A 26,776-nucleotide genomic window follows, 5' to 3' on the forward strand; every position below is an offset into this window, starting at 1 on the left:
AGGAGTGCAACACGAGGACTTCCCAAGGGGTCACCCATCGTAGTACTACTCTGGCCCAAGCACACTTAACTTCGGTGTTTTGATGGGATCCGGTGATTTAGTGCTGGCATTATCGCACCCGTTTCGCGAGCTTCGTCCCTCGCCTATGTGCACGTCGCGGACGGCGCATCAACGTCCGGAGCCTCTTGCCCGTCACGAAACCGTCGGTGCTTTCTCGAACGTTCACGAAATCCCTATTGCAAGATCTCTCCGAGCCCTAGCCCGACGACTGCGTATCGGTCACGGCAAGCGCGTGCCGAAACCATCGGCACTTTCTTGAACGATCTCGGAATCGCTATTGCGACCCCAATCCGGAAAGCACTCTCCGAGCCCCTCGATACTGACTGCGTAGCAGTCACAGCAAATTTCCAGCCCCAAAACAATCGTCTCGGAGCTCTACGGGAGATGTTTCGTATCCCGGGATGCGAAAAGGAGTGCAACACGAGGACTTCCCAGGGGGTCACCCATCGTAGTACTACTCTGGCCCAAGCACGCTTAACTTCGGAGTTTTGATGGGATCCGGTGATTTAGTACTGGCATTATCGCACTCGTTTCGCATGCTTCGTCCCTCGCCTATGTGCACGTCGCGGTCGACGTATCAACGTCCGGAGCCTCTTGCCCGTCACGAAACTGTCGGCGCTTTCTCGAACGTTCACGAAATCCCTATTGCAAGCTCTCTCCGAGCTCTAGCCCGATGACTGCGTATCGGTCACGGCAAGCGCGTGCCGAAACCATCGGCACTTTATAGAATAATCTCGGAATCGCTATTGCGACCCCAGTCTGGAAAGCTCTCTCCGAGGCCCTCGATACTGACTGCGTAGCGGTCACAGCAAATTTCCAGCCCCAAAACAATCGTCTTGTAGCTCTACGGGAGATGTTTCGTATCCCGGGATGCAAAAAGGAGTCCAACACGAGGACTTTCCAGGGGGTCACCCATCGTAGTACTACTCTGGCCCAAGCACGCTTAACTTCGGAGTTTTGATGGGATCCGGTGATTTAGTGCTGGCATTATCGCACTCGTTTCGCGTGCTTCGTCCCTTGCCTATGTGCCCGACTCGGTCGGCGTATCAACGTCCGGAGCTTCTTGCCCGTCACGAATCCGTCGGCGCTTTCTCGAACGTTCACGAAATCCCTATTGCAAGCTCTCTCCGAGCTCTAGCCCGACGACTGCGTATCGGTCAAGGCAAGCGCGTGCCGAAACCATCGGCACTTTCTAGAACGATCTCGGAATCGCTATTGCGACCCAAATCCGGAAAGCTCTCTCCGAGCCCCTCGATACTGACTGCGTAGCGGTCACAGCAAATTTCCAGCCCCAAAACAATCGTCTCGGAGCTCTACGGGTGATGTTTCGTATCCCGGGATGCAAAAAGGAGTGCAACACGAGGACTTCCCAGGGGGTCACCCATCCTAGTACTACTCTGGCCCAAGCACGCTTAACTTCGGAGTTTTGATGGGATCCGGTGATTTAGTGCTGGCATTATCGCCCTCGTTTCGCGTGCTTCGTCCCTTGCCTATGTGCCCGACTCGGTCGGCGTATCAATGTCCGGAGCCTCTTACCCGTCACGAAACCGTCAGCGCTTTCTCGAACTTTCACGAAATCCCTATTGCAAGCTCTCTCCGAGCCCTAACCCGACGACTGCGTATCGGTAAAGGCAAGCGCGTGCCGAAACCATCGGCACTTTCTAGAACGATCTCGGAATCGCTATTGCGACCCCAATCCGGAAAGCTCTCTCCGAGCCCCTCGATACTGACAGCGTAGCGGTCACAGCAAATTTCCAGCCCCAAAACAATCGTCTCGGAGCTCTACGGGAGATGTTTCGTATCCCGGGATGCAAAAAGGAGTGCAACACGAGGACTTCCCAGGGGGTCACCCATCGTAGTACTACTCTGGCCCAAGCACGCTTAACTTCGGAGTTTTAATGGGATCCGGTGATTTAGTGCTGGCATTATCGCACTCGTTTCGCGTGCTTCGTCCCTTGCCTATGTGCCCGACTCGGTCGACGTATCAACGTCCGGAGCCTCTTGCCCGTCACGAATCCGTCGGCGCTTTCTCGAACGTTCACGAAATCCCTATTGCAAGCTCTCTCCGAGCTCTAGCCCGACGACTGCGTATCGGTCAAGGCAAGCGCGTGCCGAAACTATCGGCACTTTCTAGAACGATCTCGGAATCGCTATTGCGACCCAAATCCGGAAAGCTCTCTCCGAGCCCCTCGATACTGACAGCGTAGCGGTCACAGCAAATTTTCAGCCCCAAAACAATCGTCTCGGAGCTCTACGGGAGATGTTTCGTATCCCGGGATGCAAAAAGGAGTGCAACACGAGGACTTCCCAGGGGGTCACCCATCCTAGTACTACTCTGGCCCAAGCACGCTTAACTTCGGAGTTTTGATGGGATCCGGTGATTTAGTGCTAGCATTATCGCACTCGTTTCGCGTGCTTCGTCCCTTGCCTATGTGCCCGACTCGGTCGGCGTATCAACGTCCGGAGCCTCCTGCCCGGCACGAAACCGTCGGCGCTTTCTCGAACGTTCACGAAATCCCTATTGCAAGCTCTCTCCGAGCCATAACCCGACGACTGCGTATCGGTAAAGGCAAGCGCGTGCCGAAACCATCGGCACTTTCTAGAACGATCTCGGAATCGCTATTGGGACCCCAATCCGGAAAGCTCTCTCCGAGCCCCTCGATACTGACAGCGTAGCGGTCACAGCAAATTTCCAGCCCCAAAACAATCGTCTTGGAGCTCTACGGGAGATGTTTCGTATCCCGGGATGTAAAAAGGAGTGCAACACGAGGACTTCCCAGGGGGTCACCCATCGTAGTACTACTCTGGCCCAAGCACGCTTAACTTCGGAGTTTTGATGGGATCCGATGATTTAGTGCTGGCATTATCGCCCTCGTTTCGCAGGCTTCGTCCCTTGCCTATGTGCCCGACTCGGTCGGCGTATCAACGTCCGGAGCCTCTTGCCCGTCACGAAACCGTCGGCGCTTTCTCGAACGTTCACGAAATCCCTATTGCAAGCTCTCTCCGAGCCCTAACCCGACGACTGCGTATCGGTAAAGGCAAGCGCGTGTCGAAACCATCGGCACTTTCTAGAACGATCTCGGAATCGCTATTGCGACCCCAATCCGGAAAGCTCTCTCCGAGCCCCTCGATACTGACAGCGTAGCGGTCACAGCAAATTTCCAGCCCCAAAACAATCATCTCGGAGCTCTACGGGAGATGTTTCGTATCCCGGGATGCAAAAAGGAGTGCAACACGAGGACTTCCCAGGGGGTCACCCATCGTAGTACTACTCTGGCCCAAGCACGCTTAACTTCGGAGTTTTGATGGGATCCGGTGATTTAGTGCTGGCATTATCGCCCTCGTTTCGCGTGCTTCGTCCCTTGCCTATGTGCCCGACTCGGTCGGCGTATCAACGTCCGGAGCCTCTTGCCCGTCACGAAACCGTCGGCGCTTTCTCGAACGTTCACGAAATCCTTATTGCAAGCTCTCTCCGAGCCCTAACCCGACGACTGCGTATCGGTAAAGGCAAGCGCGTGCCGAAACCATCGGCACTTTCTAGAACGATCTCGGAATCGCTATTGCGACCCCAATCTGGAAAGCTCTCTCTGAGCCCCTCGATACTGAATGCGTAGCGGTCACAGCAAATTTCCAGCCCCAAAACAATCGTCTCGGAGCTCTACTGGAGATGTTTCGTATCCCGGGATGCAAAAAGGAGTGCAACACGAGGACTTCCCAGGGGGTCACCCATCGTAGTACTACTCTGGCACAAGCACGCTTAACTTCGGAGTTTTGATGGGATCCGGTGATTTAGTGCTGGCATTATTGCCCTCGTTTCGCGTGCTTCGTCCCTTGCCTATGTGCCCGACTCGGTCGGCGTATCAACGTCCGGAGCCTCTTGCCCGTCACGAAACCGTCGGCGCTTTCTCGAACGTTCACGAAATCCCTATTGCAAGCTCTCTCCGAGCCCTAACCCGACGACTGCGTATCGGTAAAGGCAAGCGCGTGCCGAAACCATCGGCACTTTCTAGAACGATCTCGGAATCGCTATTGTGACCCCAATCCGGAAAGCTCTCTCCGAGCCCCTCGATACTAACTGCGTAGCGGTCACAGCAAATTTCCAGCCCCAAAACAATCGTCTCGGAGCTCTACGGGAGATGTTTCGTATCCCGGGATGCAAAAAGGAGTGCAACACGAGGACTTCCCAGGGGGTCACCCATCCTAGTACTACTCTGGCCCAAGCACGCTTAACTTCGGAGTTTTGATGGGATCCGGTGATTTAGTGCTGGCATTATCGCACCCGTTTCGCGTGCTTCGTCCCTCGCCTATGTGCACGTCGCGGTCGACGTATCAACGTCCGGAGCCTATTGCCCGTCACGAAACTGTCGGCGCTTTCTCGAACGTTCACGAAATCCCTATTGCAAGCTCTCTCCGAGCCCTAGCCCAACGACTGCGTATCGGTCACGGCAAGCGCGTGCCGAAACCATCGGCACTTTATAGAACGATCTCGGAATCGCTATTGTGACCCCATTCTGGAAAGCTCTCTCCGAGGCCCTCGATACTGACTGCGTAGCGGTCACAGCAAATTTCCAGCCCCAAAACAATCGTCTTGGAGCTCTACGGGAGATGTTTCGTATCCCGGGATGCAAAAAGGAGTGCAACACGAGGACTTCCCAGGGGGTCACCCATCGTAGTACTACTCTGGCCCAAGCACGCTTAACTTCGGAGTTTTGATGGGATCCGGTGATTTAGTGCTGGCATTATCGCCCTCGTTTCGCGTGCTTCGTCCCTTGCCTATGTGCCCGACTCGGTCGGCGTATCAACGTCCGGAGCCTCTTGCCCGTCACGAAACCATCGGCGCTTCCTCGAACGTTCACGAAATCCCTATTGCAAGCTCTCTCCGAGCCCTAACCCGACGACTGCGTATCGGTAAAGGCAAGCGCGTGCCGAAACCATCGGCACTTTCTAGAACGATCTCGGAATCGCTATTGCGACCCCAATCCGGAAAGCTCTCTCCGAGCCCCTCGATACTGACAGCGTAGCGGTCACAGCAAATTTCCAGCCCCAAAACAATCGTCTCGGAGCTCTACGGGAGATGTTTCGTATCCCGGGATGCAAAAAGGAGTGCAACACGAGGACTTCCCAGGGGGTCACCCATCCTAGTACTACTCTGGCCCAAGCACGCTTAACTTCGGAGTTTTGATGGGATCCGGTGATTTAGTGCTGGCATTATCGCACCCGTTTCGCGTGCTTCGTCCCTCGCCTATGTGCACGTCGCGGTCGACGTATCAACGTCCGGAGCCTATTGCCCGTTACGAAACTGTCGGCGCTTTCTCGAACGTTCACGAAATCCCTATTGCAAACTCTCTCCGAGCCCTAGCCCAACGACTGCGTATCGGTCACGGCAAGCGCGTGCCGAAACCATCGGCACTTTATAGAACGATCTCGGAATCGCTATTGCGACCCTAGTCTGGAAAGCTCTCTCCGAGCCCCTCGATACTGACTGCGTAGCGGTCACAGCAAATTTCCAACCCCAAAACAATCGTCTTGGAGCTCTACGGGAGATGTTTCGTATTCCGGGATGCAAAAAGGAGTGCAACACGAGGACTTCCCAGGGGGTCACCCATCGTAGTACTACTCTGGCCCAAGCACGCTTAACTTCGGAGTTTTGATGGGATCCGGTGATTTAGTGCTGGCATTATCGCCCTCGTTTCGCGTGCTTCGTCCCTTGCCTATGTGCCCGACTCGGTCGGCGTATCAACGTCCGGAGCCTCTTGCCCGTCACGAAACCGTCGGCGCTTTCTCGAACGTTCACAAAATCCCTATTGCAAGCTCTCTCCGAGCCCTAACCCGACGACTGCGTATCGGTAAAGGCAAGCGCGTGCCGAAACCATCGGCACTTTCTAGAACGATCTCGGAATCGCTATTGCGACCCCAATCCGGAAAGCTCTCTCCGAGCCCCTCGATACTGACTGCGTAGCGGTCACAGCAAATTTCCAGCCCCAAAACAATCGTCTTGGAGCTCTACAGGAGATGTTTCGTATCCCGGGATGCAAAAAGGAGTGCAACACGAGGATTTCCCAGGGGGTCACCCATCGTAGTACTACTCTGGCCCAAGCATGCTTAACTTCGGAGTTTTGATGGGATCCGGTGATTTAGTGCTGGCATTATTGCACCCGTTTCGCGTGCTTCGTCCCTCGCCTATGTGCACGTCGCGGTCGACGTATCAACGTCCGGAGCCTCTTGCCCGTCACGAAACTGTCGGCGCTTTCTTGAACGTTCACGAAATCCCTATTGCAAGCTCTCTCCGAGCCCTAGCCCGACGACTGCGTATCGGTCACGGCAAGCGCGTGCCGAAACCATCGGCACTTTATAGAACGATCTCGGAATCGCTATTGCGACCCCAGTCTGGAAAGCTCTCTCCGAGCCCCTCGATACTGACTGCGTAGCGGTCACAGCAAATTTCCAGCCCCAAAACAATCGTCTTGGAGCTCTACGGGAGATGTTTCGTATCCCGGGATGCAAAAAGGAGTGCAACACGAGGACTTCCCAGGGGGTCACCCATCGTAGTACTACTCTGGCCCAAGCACGCTTAACTTCGGAGTTTTGATGGGATCCGGTGATTTAGTGCTGGCATTATCGCCCTCGTTTCGCGTGCTTCGTCCCTTGCCTATGTGCCCGACTCGGTCGGCGTATCAACGTCCGGAGCCTCTTGCCCGTCACGAAACCGTCGGCGCTTTCTCGAACGTTCACGAAATCCCTATTGCTTGCAGCGTAGGGATTTCCCAGGGGGTCACCCATCGTAGTACTACTCTGGCCCAAGCTCTCTCCGAGCCCTAACCCGACGACTGCGTATCGGTAAAGGCAAGCGCGTGTCGAAACCATCGGCACTTTCTAGAACGATCTCGGAATCGCTATTGCGACCCCAATCCGGAAAGCTCTCTCCGAGCCCCTCGATACTGACAGCGTAGCGGTCACAGCAAATTTCCAGCCCCAAAACAATCGTCTCGGAGCTCTACTGGAGATGTTTCGTATCCCGGGATGCAAAAAGGAGTGCAACACGAGGACTTCCCAGGGGGTCACCCATCGTAGTACTACTCTGGCCCAAGCACGCTTAACTTCGGAGTTTTGATGGGATCCGGTGATTTAGTGCTGGCATTATCGCACTCGTTTCGCGTGCTTCGTCCCTTGCCTATGTGCCCGACTCGGTCGGCGTATCAACATCCGGAGCCTCTTGCCCGTCACGAAACCGTCGGCGCTTTCTCGAACGTTCACGAAATCCCTATTGCAAGCTCTCTCCGAGCCCTAACCCGACGACTGCGTATCGGTAAAGAAAAGCGCGTGCCGAAACCATCGGCACTTTCTAGAACGATCTCGGAATCGCTATTGCGACCCCAATCCGGAAAGCTCTCTCCGAGCCCCTCGATACTGACAGCGTAGCGGTCACAGCAAATTTCCAGCCCCAAAACAATCGTCTCGGAGCTCTACGGGAGATGTTTCGTATCCCGGGATGTAAAAAGGAGTGCAACACGAGGACTTCCCAGGGGGTCACCCATCGTAGTACTACTCTGGCCCAAGCACGCTTAACTTCGGAGTTTTGATGGGATCCGGTGATTTAGTGCTGGCATTATCGCCCTCGTTTCGCGTGCTTCGTCCCTTGCCTATGTGCCCGACTCGGTCGGCGTATCAACGTCCGGAGCCTCTTGCCCGTCACGAAACCGTCGGCGCTTTCTCGAACGTTCACGAAATCCTTATTGCAAGCTCTCTCCGAGCCCTAACCCGACGACTGCGTATCGGTAAAGGCAAGCGCGTGCCGAAACCATCGGCACTTTCTAGAACGATCTCTTAATCGCTATTGCGACCCCAATCCGGAAAGCTCTCTCTGAGCCCCTCGATACTGAATGCGTAGCGGTCACAGCAAATTTCCAGCCCCAAAACAATCGTCTCGGAGCTCTACTGGAGATGTTTCGTATCCCGGGATGCAAAAAGGAGTGCAACACGAGGACTTCCCAGGGGGTCACCCATCGTAGTACTACTCTGGCCCAAGCACGCTTAACTTCGGAGTTTTGATGGGATCCGGTGATTTAGTGCTGGCATTATCGCCCTCGTTTCGCGTGCTTCGTCCCTTGCCTATGTGCCCGACTCGGTCGGCGTATCAACGTCCGGAGCCTCTTGCCCGTCACGAAACCGTCGGCGCTTTCTCGAACGTTCACGAAATCCCTATTGCAAGCTCTCTCCGAGCCCTAACCCGACGACTGCGTATCGGTAAAGGCAAGCGCGTGCCGAAACCATCGGCACTTTCTAGAATGATCTCGGAATCGCTATTGCGACCCCAATTCGGAAAGCTCTCTCCGAGCCCCTCGATACTGACTGCGTAGCGGTCACAGCAAATTTCCAGCCCCAAAACAATCGTCTCGGAGCTCTACGGGAGATGTTTCGTATCCCGGGATGCAAAAAGGAGTGCAACACGAGGACTTCCCAGGGGGTCACCCATCGTAGTACTACTCTGGCCCAAGCACGCTTAACTTCGGAGTTTTAATGGGATCCGGTGATTTAGTGCTGGCATTATCACACTCGTTTCGCGTGCTTCGTCCCTTGCCTATGTGCCCGACTCGGTCGGCGTATGAACGTCCGGAGCCTCTTGCCCGTCACGAAACCGTCGGCGCTTTCTCGAACGTTCATGAAATGCCTATTGCAAGCTCTCTCCGAGCCCTAACCCGACGACTGCGTATCGGTAAAGGCAAGCGCGTGCCGAAACCATCGGCACTTTCTAGAACGATCTTGGAATCGCTATTGTGACCCCAATCCGGAAAGCTCTCTCCGAGCCCCTCGATACTGACGGCGTAGCAGTCACAGCAAATTTCCAGCCCCAAAACAATCGTCTCGGAGCTCTACGGGAGATGTTTCGTATCCCGGGATGCAAAAAGGAGTGCTACACGAGGACTTCCCAGGGGGTCACCCATCCTAGTACTACTCTGGCCCAAGCACGCTTAACTTCGGAGTTTTGATGGGATCCGGTGATTTAGTGCTGGCATTATCGCACCCGTTTCGCGTGCTTCGTCCCTCGCCTATGTGCACGTCGCGGTCGACGTATCAACGTCCGGAGCCTATTGCCCGTCACGAAACTGTCGGCGCTTTCTCGAACGTTCACGAAATCCCTATTGCAAGCTCTCTCCGAGCCCTAGCCCAACGACTGCGTATCGGTCACGGCAAGCGCGTGCCGAAACCATCGGCACTTTATAGAACGATCTCGGAATCGCTATTGCGACCCCAGTCTGGAAAGCTCTCTCCGAGCCCCTCGATACTGACTGCGTAGCGGTCACAGCAAATTTCCAGCCCCAAAACAATTGTCTTGGAGCTCTACGGGAGATGTTTCGTATCCCGGGATGCAAAAAGGAGTGCAACACGAGGACTTCCCAGGGGGTCACCCATCGTAGTACTACTCTGGCCCAAGCACGCTTAACTTCGGAGTTTTGATGGGATCCGGTGATTTAGTGCTGGCATTATCGCCCTCGTTTCGCGTGCTTCGTCCCTTGCCTATGTGCCCGACTCGGTCGGCGTATCAACGTCCGGAGCCTCTTGCCCATCACGAAACCGTCGGCGCTTTCTCGAACGTTCACGAAATCCCTATTGCAAGCTCTCTCCGAGCCCTAACCCGACGACTGCGTATCGGTAAAGGCAAGCGCGTGCCGAAACCATCGGCACTTTCTAGAACGATCTCGGAATCGCTATTGCGACCCCAATCCGGAAAGCTCTCTCCGAGCCCCTCGATACTGACTGCGTAGCGGTCACAGCAAATTTCCAGCCCCAAAACAATCGTCTTGGAGCTCTACGGGAGATGTTTCGTAACCCGGGATGCAAAAAGGAGTGCAACACGAAGATTTCCCAGGGGGTCACCCATCGTAGTACTACTCTGGCCCAAGCACGCTTAACTTCGGAGTTTTGATGGGATCCGGTGATTTAGTGCTGGCATTATTGCACCCGTTTCGCGTGCTTCGTCCCTCGCCTATGTGCACGTCGCGGTCGACGTATCAACGTCCGGAGCCTCTTGCCCGTCACGAAACTGTCGGCGCTTTCTTGAACGTTCACGAAATCCCTATTGCAAGCTCTCTCCGAGCCCTAGCCCGACGACTGCGTATCGGTCACGGCAAGCGCGTGCCGAAACTATCGGCACTTTATAGAACGATCTCGGAATCGCTATTGCGACCCCAGTCTGGAAAGCTCTCTCCGAGCCCCTCGATACTGACTGCGTAGCGGTCACAGCAAATTTCCAGCGCCAAAACAATCGTCTTGGAGCTCTACGGGAGATGTTTCGTATCCCGGGATGCAAAAAGGAGTGCAACACGAGGACTTCCCAGGGGGTCACCCATCGTAGTACTACTCTGGCCCAAGCACGCTTAACTTCGGAGTTTTGATGAGATCCGGTGATTTAGTGCTGGCATTATCGCCCTCGTTTCGCGTGCTTCGTCCCTTGCCTATGTGCCCGACTCGGTCGGCGTATCAACGTCCGGAGCCTCTTGCCCGTCACGAAACCGTCGGCGCTTTCTCGAACGTTCACGAAATCCCAATTGCTTGCAGCGTAGGGATTTCCCAGGGGGTCACCCATCGTAGTACTACTCTGGCCCAAGCTCTCTCCGAGCCCTAACCCGACGACTGCGTATCGGTAAAGGCAAGCGCGTGCCGAAACCATCGGCACTTTCTAGAACGATCTCGGAATCGCTATTGCGACCCCAATCCGGAAAGCTCTCTCCGAGCCCCTCGATACTGACTGCGTAGCGGTCACAGCAAATTTCCAGCCCCAAAACAATCGTCTCGGAGCTCTACGGGAGATGTTTCGTATCCCGGGATGCAAAAAGGAGTGCAACACGAGGACTTCCCCGGGGGTCACCCATCCTAGTACTACTCTGGCCCAAGCACGCTTAACTTCAGAGTTTTGATGGGATCCGGTGATTTAGTGCTGGCATTATCGCACTCGTTTCGCGTGCTTCGTCCCTTGCCTATGTGCCCGACTCGGTCGGCGTATCAACGTCCGGAGCCTCTTGCCCGTCACGAAACCGTCGGCGCTTTCTCGAACGTTCACGAAATCCCTATTGCAAGCTCTCTCCGAGCCCTAACCCGACGACTGCGTATCGGTAAAGGCAAGCGCGTGCCGAAACCATCGACACTTTCTAGAACGATCTCGGAATCGCTATTGCGACCCCAATCCGGAAAGCTCTCTCCGAGCCCCTCGATACTGACAGCGTAGCGGTCACAGCAAATTTCCAGCCCCAAAACAATCGTCTCGGAGCTCTACGGGAGATGTTTCGTATCCCGGGATGCAAAAAGGAGTGCAACACGAGGACTTCCTAGGGGGTCACCCATCGTAGTACTACTCTGGCCCAAGCACGCTTAACTTCGGAGTTTTAATGGGATCCGGTGATTTAGTGCTGGCATTATCGCACTCGTTTCGCGTGCTTCGTCCCTTGCCTATGTGCCCGACTCGGTCGGCGTATCAACGTCCGGAGCCTCTTGCCCGTCACGAAACCGTCGGCGCTTTCTCGAACGTTCACGAAATCCCTATTGCAAGCTCTCTCCGAGCCCTAACCCGACGACTGCGTATCGGTAAAGGCAAGCGCGTGCCGAAACCATCGGCACTTTCTAGAACGATCTCGGAACCGCTATTGCGACCCCAATCCGGAAAGCTCTCTCCGAGCCCCTCGATACTGACTGCGTAGCGGTCACAGCAAATTTCCAGCCCCAAAACAATCGTCTCGGAGCTCTACGGGAGATGTTTCGTATCCCGGGATGCAAAAAGGAGTGCAACACGAGGACTTCCCAGGGGGTCACCCATCCTAGTACTACTCTGGCCCAAGCACGCTTAACTTCGGAGTTTTGATGGGATCCGGTGATTTAGTGCTGGCATTATCGCACTCGTTTCGCGTGCTTCGTCCCTTGCCTATGTGCCCGACTCGGTCGGCGTATCAACGTCCGGAGCCTCTTGCCCGTCACGAAACCGTCGGCGCTTTCTCGAACGTTCACGAAATCCCTATTGCAAGCTCTCTCCGTGCCCTAACCCGACGACTGCGTATCGGTAAAGGCAAGCGCGTGCCGAAACCATCGACACTTTCTAGAACGATCTCGGAATCGCTATTGCGACCCCAATCCGGAAAGCTCTCTCCGAGCCCCTCGATACTGACAGCGTAGCGGTCACAGCAAATTTCCAGCCCCAAAACAATCGTCTCGGAGCTCTACGGGAGATGTTTCGTATCCCGGGATGCAAAAAGGAGTGCAACACGAGGACTTCCCAGGGGGTCACCCATCGTAGTACTACTCTGGCCCAAGCACGCTTAACTTCGGAGTTTTAATGGGATCCGGTGATTTAGTGCTGGCATTATCGCACTCGTTTCGCGTGCTTCGTCCCTTGCCTATGTGCCCGACTCGGTCGGCGTATCAACGTCCGGAGCCTCTTGCCCGTCACGAAACCGTCGGCGCTTTCTCGAACGTTCACGAAATCCCTATTGCAAGCTCTCTCCGAGCCCTAACCCGACGACTGCGTATCGGTAAAGGCAAGCGCGTGCCGAAACCATCGGCACTTTCTAGAACGATCTCGGAACCGCTATTGCGACCCCAATCCGGAAAGCTCTCTCCGAGCCCCTCGATACTGACTGCGTAGCGGTCACAGCAAATTTCCAGCCCCAAAACAATCGTCTCGGAGCTCTACGGGAGATGTTTCGTATCCCGGGATGCAAAAAGGAGTGCAACACGAGGACTTCCCAGGGGGTCACCCATCCTAGTACTACTTTGGCCCAAGCACGCTTAACTTCGGAGTTTTGATGGGATCCGGTGATTTAGTGCTGGCATTATCGCACTCGTTTCGCGTGCTTCGTCCCTTGCCTATGTGCCCGACTCGGTCGGCGTATCAACGTCCGGAGCCTCTTGCCCGTCACGAAACCGTCGGCGCTTTCTCGAACGTTCACGAAATCCCTATTGCAAGCTCTCTCCGTGCCCTAACCCGACGACTGCGTATCGGTAAAGGCAAGCGCGTGCCGAAACCATCGACACTTTCTAGAACGATCTCGGAATCGCTATTGCGACCCCAATCCGGAAAGCTCTCTCCGAGCCCCTCGATACTGACAGCGTAGCGGTCACAGCAAATTTCCAGCCCCAAAACAATCGTCTCGGAGCTCTACGGGAGATGTTTCGTATCCCGGGATGCAAAAAGGAGTGCAACACGAGGACTTCCCAGGGGGTCACCCATCGTAGTACTACTCTGGCCCAAGCACGCTTAACTTCGGAGTTTTAATGGGATCCGGTGATTTAGTGCTGGCATTATCGCACTCGTTTCGCGTGCTTCGTCCCTTGCCTATGTGCCCGACTCGGTCGGCGTATCAACGTCCGGAGCCTCTTGCCCGTCACGAAACCGTCGGCGCTTTCTCGAACGTTCACGAAATCCCTATTGCAAGCTCTCTCCGAGCCCTAACCCGACGACTGCGTATCGGTAAAGGCAAGCGCGTGCCGAAACCATCGGCACTTTCTAGAACGATCTCGGAACCGCTATTGCGACCCCAATCCGGAAAGCTCTCTCCGAGCCCCTCGATACTGACTGCGTAGCGGTCACAGCAAATTTCCAGCCCCAAAACAATCGTCTCGGAGCTCTACGGGAGATGTTTCGTATCCCGGGATGCAAAAAGGAGTGCAACACGAGGACTTCCCAGGGGGTCACCCATCCTAGTACTACTCTGGCCCAAGCACGCTTAACTTCGGAGTTTTGATGGGATCCGGTGATTTAGTGCTGGCATTATCGCACTCGTTTCGCGTGCTTCGTCCCTTGCCTATGTGCCCGACTCGGTCGGCGTATCAACGTCCGGAGCCTCTTGCCCGTCACGAAACCGTCGGCGCTTTCTCGAACGTTCACGAAATCCCTATTGCAAGCTCTCTCCGTGCCCTAACCCGACGACTGCGTATCGGTAAAGGCAAGCGCGTGCCGAAACCATCGACACTTTCTAGAACGATCTCGGAATCGCTATTGCGACCCCAATCCGGAAAGCTCTCTCCGAGCCCCTCGATACTGACAGCGTAGCGGTCACAGCAAATTTCCAGCCCCAAAACAATCGTCTCGGAGCTCTACGGGAGATGTTTCGTATCCCGGGATGCAAAAAGGAGTGCAACACGAGGACTTCCCAGGGGGTCACCCATCGTAGTACTACTCTGGCCCAAGCACGCTTAACTTCGGAGTTTTAATGGGATCCGGTGATTTAGTGCTGGCATTATCGCACTCGTTTCGCGTGCTTCGTCCCTTGCCTATGTGCCCGACTCGGTCGGCGTATCAACGTCCGGAGCCTCTTGCCCGTCACGAAACCGTCGGCGCTTTCTCGAACGTTCACGAAATCCCTATTGCAAGCTCTCTCCGAGCCCTAACCCGACGACTGCGTATCGGTAAAGGCAAGCGCGTGCCGAAACCATCGGCACTTTCTAGAACGATCTCGGAACCGCTATTGCGACCCCAATCCGGAAAGCTCTCTCCGAGCCCCTCGATACTGACTGCGTAGCGGTCACAACAAATTTCCAGCCCCAAAACAATCGTCTCGGAGCTCTACGGGAGATGTTTCGTATCCCGGGATGCAAAAAGGAGTGCAACACGAGGACTTCCCAGGGGGTCACCCATCCTAGTACTACTTTGGCCCAAGCACGCTTAACTTCGGAGTTTTGATGGGATCCGGTGATTTAGTGCTGGCATTATCGCACTCGTTTCGCGTGCTTCGTCCCTTGCCTATGTGCCCGACTCGGTCGGCGTATCAACGTCCGGAGCCTCTTGCCCGTCACGAAACCGTCGGCGCTTTCTCGAACGTTCACGAAATCCCTATTGCAAGCTCTCTCCGTGCCCTAACCCGACGACTGCGTATCGGTAAAGGCAAGCGCGTGCCGAAACCATCGACACTTTCTAGAACGATCTCGGAATCGCTATTGCGACCCCAATCCGGAAAGCTCTCTCCGAGCCCCTCGATACTGACAGCGTAGCGGTCACAGCAAATTTCCAGCCCCAAAACAATCGTCTCGGAGCTCTACGGGAGATGTTTCGTATCCCGGGATGCAAAAAGGAGTGCAACACGAGGACTTCCCAGGGGGTCACTGTCACACCCCTAAAAATATCCATGATATTTAAAATCTTTCGTCACAACTAACCCAGGATCCAAACACACATTTGAGGTCACTAAGAAAACATTCAAATCAAAAATTTCGCTTCTATAATCTATCAATTCATATCCCTGTGCAATTCATAAACATAACACACATCACTCGAAAATTTATACCATCTGAACCCGACTCATCAAAATAAAAACCACAATATAAGTCCACAAGTGGGGAAATCTATGCAGTCACCACAATCATCGATTTACCATAAGTTCATATCATTACACAAATTTAATTTAACATTCCAAAACCCTATACATGAGGGATCCTTTAACTTACACAAAATCCACAGGTTTAGATTCAGAGTCACATTTCATTAGATGCAAGGTAGCTTATACACAACTACATATATGCTAACAAAAGTTCTGCCCAACGTCTTCTAAACTTTCCACTGCCTCAGCCCATTCTTAACATTTAAGCAAGCGATACGCTATCCTGAAAAATTTATCAACAAACGGGGTGAGCATAAAGAGCTCAGCAAGTGACTAACATATCCATATCAAAATAGTACAATTTCCAAAGAGATACAGTATCAAAACACAAAAGCAGAATATACGATTTCGTATACATAATATCATTAGGAGCAGAATCATAATTGTCCTTTTTAATCATACATATTTGGTTCCTAACAGATGGGGCATAGAGTAATTGGAGCATATCAGAAACAAAGGAAACATATCGGAGCTTATCAATGGCATATAAAATGTTCCAGAACACATCAACGATCTATGGAACATTACGAAGCAAACTCAATAGTGAATGAAGCATTTCAGAGCATATCAAACTCATATGTCGTACAGAAGCTCAAACGTCGTCCTTGACGTTGCAATCATATCATACTTATCCAGAGCACGAACAGAAATAACTCACCAAAACTCTGGATGTCATATCAAACATATAGAGGGTGTAGTGGGATCTCAGTCAGAATGTGATTCATCCATTTCTGAATGACCACCTGACAAAAGTCTCCCACGTCTGGGAGCTCCATCCACCCACGTCTAGGTGAAGTCAGAGGGGGCCGGCAGAGCATCGCAGGCTCTATGCATAACTCCCTTTACCATTTCTGGCAAAGGTTCACAACTCCCTTTACCATTTCTGGCAAAGGTTCACAACTCCCTTTACCATTTCTGGCAAAGGTTCACAACTCCCTTTACCATTTCTGGCAAAGGTTCACAATATCCCACACACCAGAGTACAAGAAGGCAGTTTCAACAATAAGCAGCATATAACGGAAGCACACGCGGAACAACCAAACTTACATGTGCCTTTTCAAAACAATGATGCAAGGAACAAATCTCTCACAAAAGTATTCATTTTAGGAAAGAATTTAAAGCAAGAGTGTACAGGGATTCCAAGCAATCATAATCAGCTCAATTCCAATAAGAAGGTTAGACAAATTCAGATATCCAAAGGAATGGAACCAAATACGCGAAATCGACCAAAGCTCGATTTCGGACAGAATTCCAGTGGCACATCAAACAAATATTTTAGAATAACAATTATGCTCCAATACCCATAATAAGGCTATGGTCGAATCATATATCGATCTATATTAAGATGGAACAGATTTCATATGAAACAGGGCTCCCAACACTGAATTACCTCTGATTTGGTAACGCAAGGTCAAAATCACAATCACTGTGTTACAGAATTTATAGGGTCGGAATCAACAGACGATAGGGTGGGCAATTGAACTCCAAAATATTCAAACTATATGTCAAAGAGAGAATTTCAAGTCTAGTTTCAAATAAAATCAGTTTGATACAAATCAGAATTTTCAACAGGAAGTTATAGGCGTTTTAGTATCGAAAGGTCAGAAATCTGAACTCTGTTTTACAGCGTCTATAGGCTCTTTTGAAACGAATTTTTGGGTAAGTATTCGGTGTCCAAAATCTACAAAATCGGTGTCAAAAGAAACACATACGAGTCTAATCTCAAACAAAATAGTTCCTGCCTGAATTCTCATTCTATATTAAAACTTATAGCCGAAACAGTGCTTAGGGGTCAGTTTACCGAAAGACTTTCAGAATCCATGGTTTAAGTCCAAAGAGAGATATATCAGTTTCTAAATAGAAATCTTCCAATTTATTTTGAATCAACATAAAAACAGAGTCAAATACTTATGTAGGATGGGGTTAGAACACTTGCCTTTGCAAATTTTGACCCGAAGTAACAAGATTAAAGCAAAAACCCTAAAAGCCCCAAATTTTCTTTCTCTTCTCCTTCTTCTTCTTCTTCTTCTTTTTCTTCTTTTCTTTCCCTGGTCACCCACGAGCTGCCTCCTCTGCTTCCTTAACAACGAAGGCAGAGAGGCTTAAGCGGTGGAATTTGTCATTTGGTGCATTTTGCAGTTTAGTCCTCGTTTTTATCATATTCACGATTAGGTCCTTAGGGTTTACATATAGGTCCTCAGATTCTTTCTTTTTTTTTTGAACAGATCTCCCAAATCTTAAAAATAAGTTACCTCTGATTCATACTCTATTTCTTGTGTCAATTAAAAATAGATGCTTACATTATCACCAGAAATATTATACGAAAATTCGGAAATGAGGGGTGTTACACTCTCCCCCCCTTAAAAGAAAAATTTAGTCCTCTAAATTTATCGTACCTCTATTCGATGAAAAGACGAGGATACACCTTTTTCATTTCCTCTTCTAGCTCCCAAGTTGTCTCTTCTCCAGAATGATGTCTCCAATTTACTTGAACCAGTGGGATGACCCGATTCCTTAGGACTTTTTCTTTCTTATCAATAATCTGAATAGGCTCTTCCACATAGGATAGATCTTTATCGAACTCCACCAGCTCATACTTAATGATGTGAGAAGGGTCATACATATACTTTCTAATCATCGAGACATGAAATATATCATGGACATGGCTCAATGCTGGTGGCAAGGCAATCCTGTAAGCGACAGAACCAACCCTCTCAAGAACCTCAAAAGGTCCAATAAATCTTGGGCTTAATTTTCCTTTCTTCCCAAACCTCATAATGCCTTTGGAAGGGGAGACTTTTAAGAATACAAAATCTCCGATTTCAAACTCAATATCTCGTCTTCTATTGTCAGCATAACTCTTTTGACGACTCTGAGCAGTTTTTAACCTTTTCCTTATTACTTGAATTTTCTCGGTAGTTTCTTGTACCTTGTCCGGTGCTAATAGCTTTCTGTCTCCAACTTCCTCCCAACATACAGGTGTTACGCACTTTCGCCCATATAGAGCTTCATAAGGAGCCATCTGAATACTTGAATGATAACTATTATTATACGTGAACTCAACAAGTGAAATATCCTTATCCCATTCACCTTTCCAATCCATAACATAGGCTCTAAGCAAATCCTCAAGTGTTTGAATTGTTCTTTCTGACTGACCATCAGTCTGAGGATGATATGCAGTACTAAACTTGACTTTAGTGCCCATCGACTCCTGCAATTTTCTCCAGAATCTAGAGAGAAATCTGGAGTCTCTATCAGAGATAATCTCCTTTGGAATACCATGAAGTCTTACTACTTCATTAACATATAAATCTGCAAGTCTATCAAGTGAATAAGTCATATTAATCGGTAGGAAATGCGCAGATTTTGTTAACCTATCAATGATAACCCAAATAGCATCATGCTTCCTCGAGGTTCTGGGTAGTCCTGAAACAAAATCCATAGTAATACATTCCCATTTCCATTCAGGAATAACTAAAGGTTGCAACAACCCTCCAGGTCTTTGGTGTTCCACTTTGATTTGCTGACAAGTTAAACATTTAGAAACATACATTGCCATTTCTTTCTTCATGCCTTTCCACCAATAATGACTTCGAAGATCTCTATACATCTTAGTGCTCCCAGGGTGTAGGGTGTACTTTGAAGTATGACTTTCAGTTAGGATTTGATTCTTGATAACTAGTTCATTTGGTACACATACTCTCTCCCCAAATCTCAATAGGCCATCCTTTGAAATTTGAAATTGTGGCTTCAATCCCTTTTCTACTTCACTCCTCAAGTAGATTAAATGTGGATCTCGTAATTGTCCTTCCTTAATTTGTTGCATAAGATCAGACTGCACTTGAATGGAGGCCATCAGAATCATCGAGTCTTGCTCTTTCCTCAAAGCTTTCAAATCAAAATTTTCTTCTATTAGCTTCCATTGCTTCACGACCAGACTAGCCATAAAACTTGTAGATTTCCTACTAAGTGCATCAGCTACAACATTGGCTTTGCCCGGGTGATAACGGATGGTACAATCATAATCCTTCAGAAGTTCAATCCATCTTCGCTGCCTCATGTTTAACTCTTTCTGAGTGAAAATATATTTTAAACTCTTGTGATCAGTAAAGATTTCAAACTGCCGACCATACAAATAATGTCTCCAAATCTTTAAAGCAAAAATAATTGCTGCCAATTCCAAATCATGAGTTGGGTAATTCAGTTCGTAACCTTTAAGTTGCCTAGAAGCATACGCAATTACTCTCCCTTCCTGCATCAAAACACATCCTAGGCCCTTACTTGAAGCATCAGTATAAACTACAAACTCATCATTACCCCTTGGAATAGTGAGAATAGGGGCACTAGTCAATCTTCTTTTTAACTCTTGAAAACTTTGCTCACAATCATCACCCCATACAAATTTCATATTCTTCTTAGTGAGTTTGGTGAGAGGTTGAGCAATTCGAGAAAATCCCTCCACAAATCTCCTGTAATAACCTGCCATGCCCAAAAAGCTCCTAACTTCTGTCACATTTGTTGGTACTTCCCATTCAACTACAGCTTCTATTTTCCTTGGATCAACAGATATACCCTTTCCTGAAATCACATGGCCTAAGAAGGCAACTTCATTCAACCAAAATTCACATTTGCTGAACTTTGCATACAACTTCTTTTCTCTTAGTATGGACAATACCTTCCTCAAGTGTTCCTCATGCTCCTGATTACTCCTTGAATACACCAATATGTCATCAATAAATACAATTACACAGATATCCAAGAGCTGTTGAAATGTCCTATTCATTAGTTCCATAAAAGCTGCAGGGGCATTAGTCAAACCAAAAGGCATCACCAAGAATTCATAATGACCATATCGAGTTCTGAAAGCTGTTTTTGAAATATCCTCCTCTTTGATCCTCAACTGATAGTAACCTGACCTCAGGTCAATCTTAGAGAATACTTGTGCACCCTGCAGTTGATCAAACAAATCATCAATTCTAGGTATGGGATATTTGTTTTTGATGGTCACCTGATTCAACTGTCTATAATCAATACAAAGCCTCAATGTTCCATCCTTCTTCTTCACTAATAGTACCGGAGCACCCCATGGGGATACACTGGGTCGTATGAAACCCTTATCTAATAATTCTTGTATTTGCTTCTTTAATTCTTCTAACTCAAGTGGTGCCATTCTGTAGGGAGGCTTAGATATTGGGGTTGTACTGGGGACTAGATTAATAGCAAATTCACCCTCTCTATCTAGAGGTAAACCAGGCAAGTCATCAGGAAATACATCAGGGAATTCTTTGACCACTGAAATTTCATCTATGTGGGTTTCCTGATTTGAATGCTCCTTTACACACACCATATAACAAAGACAACCTTTCTGCATAAGATGATAAGCTTGAAGTGCGGATATCAAGCAAGGAGGCAAATCATGCTTAATGCCCTCAAAGAAAAATATAGGCTGATCTGGTATGCAGAAGGTAATTATTTTTTTGTAACAGTCAATACTAGCGTGATGAGAAGATAACCAATCCATGCCAAGTATAATATCAAAACCCTGGATCTCTAGGAGAATCAAATCAGCAAGGAGTTCATGGTCTCCAATAGAGATCAAACAAGATGGGTAGACTACGTTTGTTGCCAATGAATCTCCAACAGCAGTTGTTACATATAGCATATAATCCAGGGGTTTAGGTAGAATATCCAAGTGACAAGCAAAGTGTTGTGAAACAAATGATAAGTTGGAGCCGGGATCAAACAAAACTTTTGCATTTCTTTTAGAAACATGAAGAATACCTTCCACCACAGATTTAGAAGCTTTAGAATCTTGTTCCGTGATAGCGTACACTCTAGCATGGGCTGAGGGTCTAGGAGACAGTGGCTCTCTTTTCCTGTTCAGTGGGCAATCTTTTATTTGATGACCTAGCTTTCCACAACTAAAACATGCTCCAGTCACCCGAAAACACCGACTCGTTTCATGATTTGATCCACATTTTTCACATAACTGAGTCCTCCCCCATGGTTTCCTTTTCTCAAATCCAGATGTCTTAAACCTCTTGTTACTATCTTCATATTTATTTTCTCTCCTGCTTTTGCTAGTAAATTTGTCCCTTTGGTTCTTGCCAATGATTTCTTGAATTTCCTCCATGTCTCTTTCAATTTTCAAAGCTCTTTCTACCGTATCAGCATATGTTTGTAATTTTAAAGCTGACATTCGGCTTCTTATTGCTGGCCGTAATCCCCTTTCAAACCTTCTTGCCTTTCTAGATTCATCATCAGTCATATGTGTGGCAAACCTGGAGAGCTCAGTAAATCTAGATTCATACTTTGTAACCGTCATACTTCCCTGGATAAGGTTCAAGAACTCCAATTCTTTTTGCTCTCTCATACAATCGGGAAAATATTTGTCGTAAAACTTTTCTTGGAATAACTTCCATGTCATTTGCTCATGTTTGATTTCAGACATCCTCTTAATCATTCTCCACCAGTGTTCAGCTTCTCCTTCCAGCATAAAGGTGGCAAGAAAAACCTTTCGTTCATCAGAGTAACTTAGGGCATCAAATATTTTCTCTATCTGCATCATCCATCGTTCCGCCACCATTGGATCAGACTCACCACTGAAACTGGGAGGACTAAGCTTCTTAAACTGTCCAATTCCCAACCCCGTCCGGTTTGATGTCTCTATTCCATCATTACTTCCTTGTTGGACAGGTTGTTGTTGTTGTTGCATCACTTGTGCCATAGTCTCCAAAGTCCGCATAATACCACTCAATTGATCAGTAGTAGATGCAACAGGAGAACCAGATGATCTCGTCATCCTTGCTTCCTAAAACATCAAAAGAACATTTTCTTTGATCAATCTCTAAATGATAGTCAATAAACCTCAAAAAAAAAAAAAAAACATAACATTCTTAGTGATTCTCAAATCATGCTCTGATACCACCTCACGACCCGAGTCTGATGAGCTAACTGGCCAATAACTCCATTTTGGTCCTCAACGGCGGACCAAAATGCTTAAGCCGGAAGTTACGTAGTACACTCATCAGGCCCTTATAAGCTAATCACACACATTCCCCACTTCCGATGTGGGACTAATGGGATATTACACTAGACTGAGGTGGTATCAGAGCCGACCTAGCATTAGGGCAGGGTGAGAGGGCTGCAGTAGGAAAGGGCTACCCGTGGATGGAGTCAGAGAACTCGTCACGGCGTGGAGCCACCACTGAGTTAAACCTCACATGCACTATGCTAGGGTTCGATCTGGGATATGTCAGGCCTTGACGAGGACGTCAAGCTAATTGGGTTGGGGATAGTGTAATATCCCATTAGTCCCACATCGGAAGTGGGGAATGTGTGTGATTAGCTTATAAGGGCCTGATGAGTGTACTACGTAACTTCCGGCTTAAGCATTTTGGTCCGCCGTTGAGGACCAAAATGGAGTTATTGGCCAGTTAGCTCATCAGACCCGGGTCGTGACATAGGCGAGGGACGAAGCTCGCGAAACGGGTGCGATAATGCCAGCACTAAATCACTGGATCCCATCAAAACACCGAAGTTAAGCGTGCTTGGGCTAGAGTAGTACTACGATGGGTGACCCCCTGGGAAGTCCTCGTGTTGCACTCCTTTTTGCATCCCGGGATACGAAACATCTCCCGTAGAGCTCCGAGACGATTGTTTTGGGGCTGGAAATTTGTTGTGACCGCTACGCAGTCAGTATCGAGGGGCTCGGAGAGAGCTTTCCGGATTGGGGTCGCAATAGCGATTCCGAGATCGTTCTAGAAAGTGTCGATGGTTTCGGCACGTGCTTGCCGTGATCGATACGCAATCGTCGGGCTAGGGCTCGGAGAGAGCTTGCAATAGGGATTTCGTGAACGTGCGAGAAAGCGACGACGGTTTCGTGACGGGCAAGAGGCTCCGGACGTTGATGCGCGGACCGCGACGTGCACATAGGCGAGGGACGAAGCTCGAGAAACGGGTGCGATAATGCCAGCACTAAATCACCGGATCTCATCAAAACACCAAAGTTAAGCGTGCTTGGGCCAGAGTAGTACTACGATGGTTGACCCCCTGGGAAGTCCTCGTGTTGCACTCCTTTTTGCATCCCGTGATATGAAACATCTCCCGTAGAGCTCCGAGACGAATGTTTTGGGGCTGGAAATTTGCTATGACCGCTACGCAGTCAGTATCGAGGGGCTCGGAGAGAGCTTTCCGAATTGGGGTCGCAATAGCGATTCCGAGATCGTTTTAGAAAGTGCCGATGGTTTCGGCACGCGCTTGCCGTGACCGATACGCAGTCGTCCGGCTAGGGCTTGGAGAGAGCTTGCAATAGGGATTTCGTGAACGTTCGAGAAAGCGACGACGGTTTCGTGACGGGCAAGAGGCTCCGGACGTTGCTGCGCCGACCGCGACGTGCACATAGGCGAGGGACGAAGCTCGCGAAACGGGTGCGATAATGGCAGCACTAAATCACCGGATCCTATCAAAACACCGAAGTTAAGCGTGCTTGGGCCAGAGTAGTACTACGATGGGTGACCCCCTGGGAAGTCCTCGTGTTGCACTCCTTTTTGCATCCCGGGATACGAAACTGTTCGGATCGGAGCGGCACTAAGAGGGGGGGGTGAATTAGTGCAGCGGATTAAAACTTCGATTTTAATAAAATCTTTCGTACGTTAAGAACGAAACTTGAGAAATTTAACTTGAAGGCGTATTCTTAAAATTGCGCAGCAAGAGTAATAAGGAACTAAAGCAGTAAGAAGATTTGCAGTAATGTAAATGACAATAATAAAGAGCAAACCAGAGATTACGCCGATTTTTAGAGTGGTTCGGTCAAATGACCTACTCCACTTGCGAGGCCCCTCTTCGATGAGGCTCCCACCTTCCACTAGCAAGTCTCTTGAAATGGAAGGGTAAACACCCCTCTTACAACTCTTTACAAGCAGTTCACTCTCTTACAAATTTTTAGCAAGAATGAAGGAGGTGAACACTAGCAAATTGAAAACAAGACAAGCTAACACTTTTCTAAGGCCTTTCTCTCAAACACTTGCTGCTCAAAAAGTTGTTCTCTCAGCTGAGATTTGAGGGGTATTTATAGGCCTCAAGAGGATTCAAATTTGGGCTTCAAAATTTGAATTCTCTTTGGGTTCCCGCTGTTGGAGGTGCCACCGCCCAGCCAAGCGGTGCCACCGCCCAGCCAGGGGGTGTCACCGCCCAGCTAGGCGGTGCCACCGCCTATAGTGTTTTCAGCCACTAGTTGGGCTTCAATCTTGGCTCTCTAGTTCGCTGGTTTAGCTTAATTTTTAGCCTAAACCAACTCTGACTTTGGGCCCAGTTGGCCCCTAACAAGGATATAGGATTATCTCTTAATCCTAATCCTAATTACAAGTGGACTACATAACCAAAACACATCCTAAGCAAATTTTCAACCGCGAACGTCGAGTCTTGTTCCGGCGAGCTTTCCGACGAACTTGTTTCGACGGACTCCCTGCAAGCTCCTGATCTTGTGACGACTTTAACGAGTAACCGAGCCTTCTCAGTGATCTCCGCGAGCCTCCAACGATTTCTTCGGCGAACTTCCGACACGTTCCCGATTTCTTCTCGGATGGTTCCGGCAGCATCTCCGATGATTCTTCGGTCTCTTAAACGTCCATCGAGCTCGACTCCGGTATCCTTGCTTTATGTTTTCTGGTTATCGTAGTTAATCCTGCACACACAAGCAAACACTCTACTCCGATCTAGACTATTATTATTACGTAAATTGACATTCTGTTGCCCGACACGTCATTGGTTGCCGCTTCGTCCGATTCTTTGGTGCATCATCCTCTCTTGCGGCTTGTTGCCCAATCGGCGGTTGACCTCCGCAACCCCGATATCCTTGGCGCAATTTCGCTCTCCTTGGCCCGATGCCCGACGCCCGAAGCCTTCTGCCATCCAATATCCTGACGTGATCTCCTCCGACGCAACGTCAATTCCTCCTGCGTTAATTGTCTAATCCTGATCGAGTAGACCTGTATCACTCAAAATGTAGTCAAACATTTAAACACAATCAATTAGTTTCATCATCAAAATCCGAGATTCAACAATCTCCCCCTTTTTGATGATGACAACTAATTGATGACTAACGGAGTTAACCTTAACTCCCCGGAGTTTAACTAAACTCCCCCTATCAATATGCCATTGATAGAACACTTGGATTATCCCAAATCCAAGTAACATTCATCACATGTTATGAAAAATATTTAAACTATCATGCAAATATATAAAATATTTAATTCAATGCATGAAGTCATCAATATACTTCTCCCCCTATGTCATCAACAAAAAGGAGAAGTAGCTCTAGCTATTTTAAAAGATATGCAAGTTTTTGCAACATAAAGCTAGATTTTCATCACAACATATAAACACAAAAGTATAGCAAGATTCTTAAGTTCAATCATGGCAATTCAATACTTGCTTCTTGTGCACGATTGCACTTTGCTTTTCTTTGCAATGTGCATGATAGTATTTCTTTGTAATATTCAAAATAGCAAATTGTACATCATGCTAGCTAGCATATTAAAGATGTTCAAGACAGTAAGTTTTTCTTCTCTTTTGAGAAGTGTTATTTTTGCTTCCTTTACAAAGTGCAAGCTAGCAAAGTATTTGAAAAAGTGAGCAAGTTTTGTAACATACAAGCTAGTAAAAATTTCAAAAGCAAATACAAGATAGCTTTCTTGTTGAAGTGTGTAAGCTATCGATTCTTACTTCCTATTGCAATGTGCAGGTTGCAAGTCTTGCTTCTTGAGATGGGCAAGATAATGATGTTCAAGAAGACAACTTTTGCTTCTTGAAATAAGCAAGTTAGCAATCTTTGCTACTTAAGATAGGCAAGCAAGCAATCAAGTTTTTTGCATCTTCTTGACTTGTGCAAGCAAGCTATCTCCCCCTTTGTCATTGTCAAAAAGAAGGGAAGACCCATTACATCAATTATGACAAAGGTAAGTATCAATCTTAATTGTGCATCATCATATTTTCAAATTAGAATATGCACATTTTCAAAAACCTTATATTCATTCATGCATGATATTGAATAAATCGATCAACATTATAAGGATATCATACATGATACTAAAATTTTTAACTATTTGTCAACATTTTGATCATGATACCAAATATTCATCATTTAGAGTATTCATGATACAAAACATTAAATCAATATTTATAATACATCATTTTAGCAACAACTCATAGTATTTTAAATCATGATTTACATCATATGTAATACATCACATCATAATTAGAAAGCACAAGTATTGCATATATCATTGCAAATCATAAATGTTTCATATCATGATGGTATCAATTTGTCAAATTATATCCTACCAAAAACTTAT

The 26,776-nt window shown here is 48.7% G+C and overlaps 33 non-coding genes and 2 pseudogenes across 33 annotated transcripts; 3 read left to right on the top strand and 32 right to left on the bottom strand.

The window, feature by feature from the left end:
* Position 1: 1 nt before the first annotated feature.
* On the bottom strand, positions 2 to 120 carry LOC135600682 (5S ribosomal RNA). The gene has a single exon (XR_010482998.1). It is a non-coding gene; the product is annotated as a 5S ribosomal RNA (ribosomal RNA).
* A 350-nt stretch (positions 121 to 470) lies between these two features.
* LOC135602259 (5S ribosomal RNA) lies at positions 471 to 589 on the bottom strand. Its single transcript, XR_010483967.1, has one exon. It is a non-coding gene; the product is annotated as a 5S ribosomal RNA (ribosomal RNA).
* Positions 590 to 939: 350 nt separating this feature from the next.
* Positions 940 to 1,058, bottom strand: LOC135601154 (5S ribosomal RNA). Its single transcript, XR_010483456.1, has one exon. It is a non-coding gene; the product is annotated as a 5S ribosomal RNA (ribosomal RNA).
* Positions 1,059 to 1,408: 350 nt separating this feature from the next.
* Positions 1,409 to 1,527, bottom strand: LOC135602667 (5S ribosomal RNA). The gene has a single exon (XR_010484006.1). It is a non-coding gene; the product is annotated as a 5S ribosomal RNA (ribosomal RNA).
* Positions 1,528 to 1,877: 350 nt separating this feature from the next.
* On the bottom strand, positions 1,878 to 1,996 carry LOC135601689 (5S ribosomal RNA). Its single transcript, XR_010483910.1, has one exon. It is a non-coding gene; the product is annotated as a 5S ribosomal RNA (ribosomal RNA).
* A 350-nt stretch (positions 1,997 to 2,346) lies between these two features.
* Positions 2,347 to 2,465, bottom strand: LOC135602023 (5S ribosomal RNA). Its single transcript, XR_010483944.1, has one exon. It is a non-coding gene; the product is annotated as a 5S ribosomal RNA (ribosomal RNA).
* A 350-nt stretch (positions 2,466 to 2,815) lies between these two features.
* LOC135600194 (5S ribosomal RNA) lies at positions 2,816 to 2,934 on the bottom strand. The gene has a single exon (XR_010482521.1). It is a non-coding gene; the product is annotated as a 5S ribosomal RNA (ribosomal RNA).
* Positions 2,935 to 3,284: 350 nt separating this feature from the next.
* Positions 3,285 to 3,403, bottom strand: LOC135599240 (5S ribosomal RNA). The gene has a single exon (XR_010481868.1). It is a non-coding gene; the product is annotated as a 5S ribosomal RNA (ribosomal RNA).
* Positions 3,404 to 3,753: 350 nt separating this feature from the next.
* LOC135600765 (5S ribosomal RNA) lies at positions 3,754 to 3,872 on the bottom strand. The gene has a single exon (XR_010483078.1). It is a non-coding gene; the product is annotated as a 5S ribosomal RNA (ribosomal RNA).
* Positions 3,873 to 4,222: 350 nt separating this feature from the next.
* On the bottom strand, positions 4,223 to 4,341 carry LOC135600246 (5S ribosomal RNA). The gene has a single exon (XR_010482572.1). It is a non-coding gene; the product is annotated as a 5S ribosomal RNA (ribosomal RNA).
* A 350-nt stretch (positions 4,342 to 4,691) lies between these two features.
* On the bottom strand, positions 4,692 to 4,810 carry LOC135599251 (5S ribosomal RNA). The gene has a single exon (XR_010481869.1). It is a non-coding gene; the product is annotated as a 5S ribosomal RNA (ribosomal RNA).
* Positions 4,811 to 5,160: 350 nt separating this feature from the next.
* On the bottom strand, positions 5,161 to 5,279 carry LOC135600257 (5S ribosomal RNA). Its single transcript, XR_010482583.1, has one exon. It is a non-coding gene; the product is annotated as a 5S ribosomal RNA (ribosomal RNA).
* A 350-nt stretch (positions 5,280 to 5,629) lies between these two features.
* On the bottom strand, positions 5,630 to 5,748 carry LOC135599263 (5S ribosomal RNA). The gene has a single exon (XR_010481871.1). It is a non-coding gene; the product is annotated as a 5S ribosomal RNA (ribosomal RNA).
* Positions 5,749 to 6,098: 350 nt separating this feature from the next.
* Positions 6,099 to 6,217, bottom strand: LOC135599921 (5S ribosomal RNA). Its single transcript, XR_010482259.1, has one exon. It is a non-coding gene; the product is annotated as a 5S ribosomal RNA (ribosomal RNA).
* A 350-nt stretch (positions 6,218 to 6,567) lies between these two features.
* Positions 6,568 to 6,686, bottom strand: LOC135599274 (5S ribosomal RNA). Its single transcript, XR_010481872.1, has one exon. It is a non-coding gene; the product is annotated as a 5S ribosomal RNA (ribosomal RNA).
* A 403-nt stretch (positions 6,687 to 7,089) lies between these two features.
* On the bottom strand, positions 7,090 to 7,208 carry LOC135600667 (5S ribosomal RNA). Its single transcript, XR_010482984.1, has one exon. It is a non-coding gene; the product is annotated as a 5S ribosomal RNA (ribosomal RNA).
* Positions 7,209 to 7,558: 350 nt separating this feature from the next.
* On the bottom strand, positions 7,559 to 7,677 carry LOC135599285 (5S ribosomal RNA). The gene has a single exon (XR_010481873.1). It is a non-coding gene; the product is annotated as a 5S ribosomal RNA (ribosomal RNA).
* A 350-nt stretch (positions 7,678 to 8,027) lies between these two features.
* LOC135599296 (5S ribosomal RNA) lies at positions 8,028 to 8,146 on the bottom strand. The gene has a single exon (XR_010481874.1). It is a non-coding gene; the product is annotated as a 5S ribosomal RNA (ribosomal RNA).
* A 350-nt stretch (positions 8,147 to 8,496) lies between these two features.
* Positions 8,497 to 8,615, bottom strand: LOC135603325 (5S ribosomal RNA). The gene has a single exon (XR_010484104.1). It is a non-coding gene; the product is annotated as a 5S ribosomal RNA (ribosomal RNA).
* A 350-nt stretch (positions 8,616 to 8,965) lies between these two features.
* Positions 8,966 to 9,084, bottom strand: LOC135599649 (5S ribosomal RNA). Its single transcript, XR_010481996.1, has one exon. It is a non-coding gene; the product is annotated as a 5S ribosomal RNA (ribosomal RNA).
* Positions 9,085 to 9,434: 350 nt separating this feature from the next.
* LOC135599308 (5S ribosomal RNA) lies at positions 9,435 to 9,553 on the bottom strand. The gene has a single exon (XR_010481875.1). It is a non-coding gene; the product is annotated as a 5S ribosomal RNA (ribosomal RNA).
* Positions 9,554 to 9,903: 350 nt separating this feature from the next.
* LOC135599739 (5S ribosomal RNA) lies at positions 9,904 to 10,022 on the bottom strand. The gene has a single exon (XR_010482082.1). It is a non-coding gene; the product is annotated as a 5S ribosomal RNA (ribosomal RNA).
* A 350-nt stretch (positions 10,023 to 10,372) lies between these two features.
* LOC135599847 (5S ribosomal RNA) lies at positions 10,373 to 10,491 on the bottom strand. Its single transcript, XR_010482189.1, has one exon. It is a non-coding gene; the product is annotated as a 5S ribosomal RNA (ribosomal RNA).
* Positions 10,492 to 10,894: 403 nt separating this feature from the next.
* Positions 10,895 to 11,013, bottom strand: LOC135599761 (5S ribosomal RNA). Its single transcript, XR_010482104.1, has one exon. It is a non-coding gene; the product is annotated as a 5S ribosomal RNA (ribosomal RNA).
* A 350-nt stretch (positions 11,014 to 11,363) lies between these two features.
* On the bottom strand, positions 11,364 to 11,482 carry LOC135599547 (5S ribosomal RNA). Its single transcript, XR_010481901.1, has one exon. It is a non-coding gene; the product is annotated as a 5S ribosomal RNA (ribosomal RNA).
* A 350-nt stretch (positions 11,483 to 11,832) lies between these two features.
* On the bottom strand, positions 11,833 to 11,951 carry LOC135599875 (5S ribosomal RNA). Its single transcript, XR_010482216.1, has one exon. It is a non-coding gene; the product is annotated as a 5S ribosomal RNA (ribosomal RNA).
* Positions 11,952 to 12,301: 350 nt separating this feature from the next.
* On the bottom strand, positions 12,302 to 12,420 carry LOC135601700 (5S ribosomal RNA). The gene has a single exon (XR_010483911.1). It is a non-coding gene; the product is annotated as a 5S ribosomal RNA (ribosomal RNA).
* Positions 12,421 to 12,770: 350 nt separating this feature from the next.
* On the bottom strand, positions 12,771 to 12,889 carry LOC135604126 (5S ribosomal RNA). Its single transcript, XR_010484196.1, has one exon. It is a non-coding gene; the product is annotated as a 5S ribosomal RNA (ribosomal RNA).
* Positions 12,890 to 13,239: 350 nt separating this feature from the next.
* On the bottom strand, positions 13,240 to 13,358 carry LOC135601711 (5S ribosomal RNA). The gene has a single exon (XR_010483912.1). It is a non-coding gene; the product is annotated as a 5S ribosomal RNA (ribosomal RNA).
* Positions 13,359 to 13,708: 350 nt separating this feature from the next.
* On the bottom strand, positions 13,709 to 13,827 carry LOC135599888 (5S ribosomal RNA). The gene has a single exon (XR_010482228.1). It is a non-coding gene; the product is annotated as a 5S ribosomal RNA (ribosomal RNA).
* Positions 13,828 to 14,177: 350 nt separating this feature from the next.
* Positions 14,178 to 14,296, bottom strand: LOC135601723 (5S ribosomal RNA). Its single transcript, XR_010483913.1, has one exon. It is a non-coding gene; the product is annotated as a 5S ribosomal RNA (ribosomal RNA).
* Positions 14,297 to 14,646: 350 nt separating this feature from the next.
* On the bottom strand, positions 14,647 to 14,765 carry LOC135604137 (5S ribosomal RNA). Its single transcript, XR_010484197.1, has one exon. It is a non-coding gene; the product is annotated as a 5S ribosomal RNA (ribosomal RNA).
* Positions 14,766 to 22,911: 8,146 nt separating this feature from the next.
* LOC135600491 (5S ribosomal RNA) lies at positions 22,912 to 23,030 on the top strand. The gene has a single exon (XR_010482812.1). It is a non-coding gene; the product is annotated as a 5S ribosomal RNA (ribosomal RNA).
* Positions 23,031 to 23,380: 350 nt separating this feature from the next.
* LOC135602188 (5S ribosomal RNA) lies at positions 23,381 to 23,499 on the top strand (annotated as a pseudogene).
* Positions 23,500 to 23,849: 350 nt separating this feature from the next.
* On the top strand, positions 23,850 to 23,968 carry LOC135602566 (5S ribosomal RNA; annotated as a pseudogene).
* The last annotated feature ends 2,808 nt before the right edge of the window (positions 23,969 to 26,776 follow it).

The sequence above is a fragment of the Musa acuminata genome, chromosome BXJ2-1 (genome assembly GCF_036884655.1).
Source record: "Musa acuminata AAA Group cultivar baxijiao chromosome BXJ2-1, Cavendish_Baxijiao_AAA, whole genome shotgun sequence".
Classification (NCBI taxonomy): Eukaryota; Viridiplantae; Streptophyta; class Magnoliopsida; order Zingiberales; family Musaceae; genus Musa; species Musa acuminata.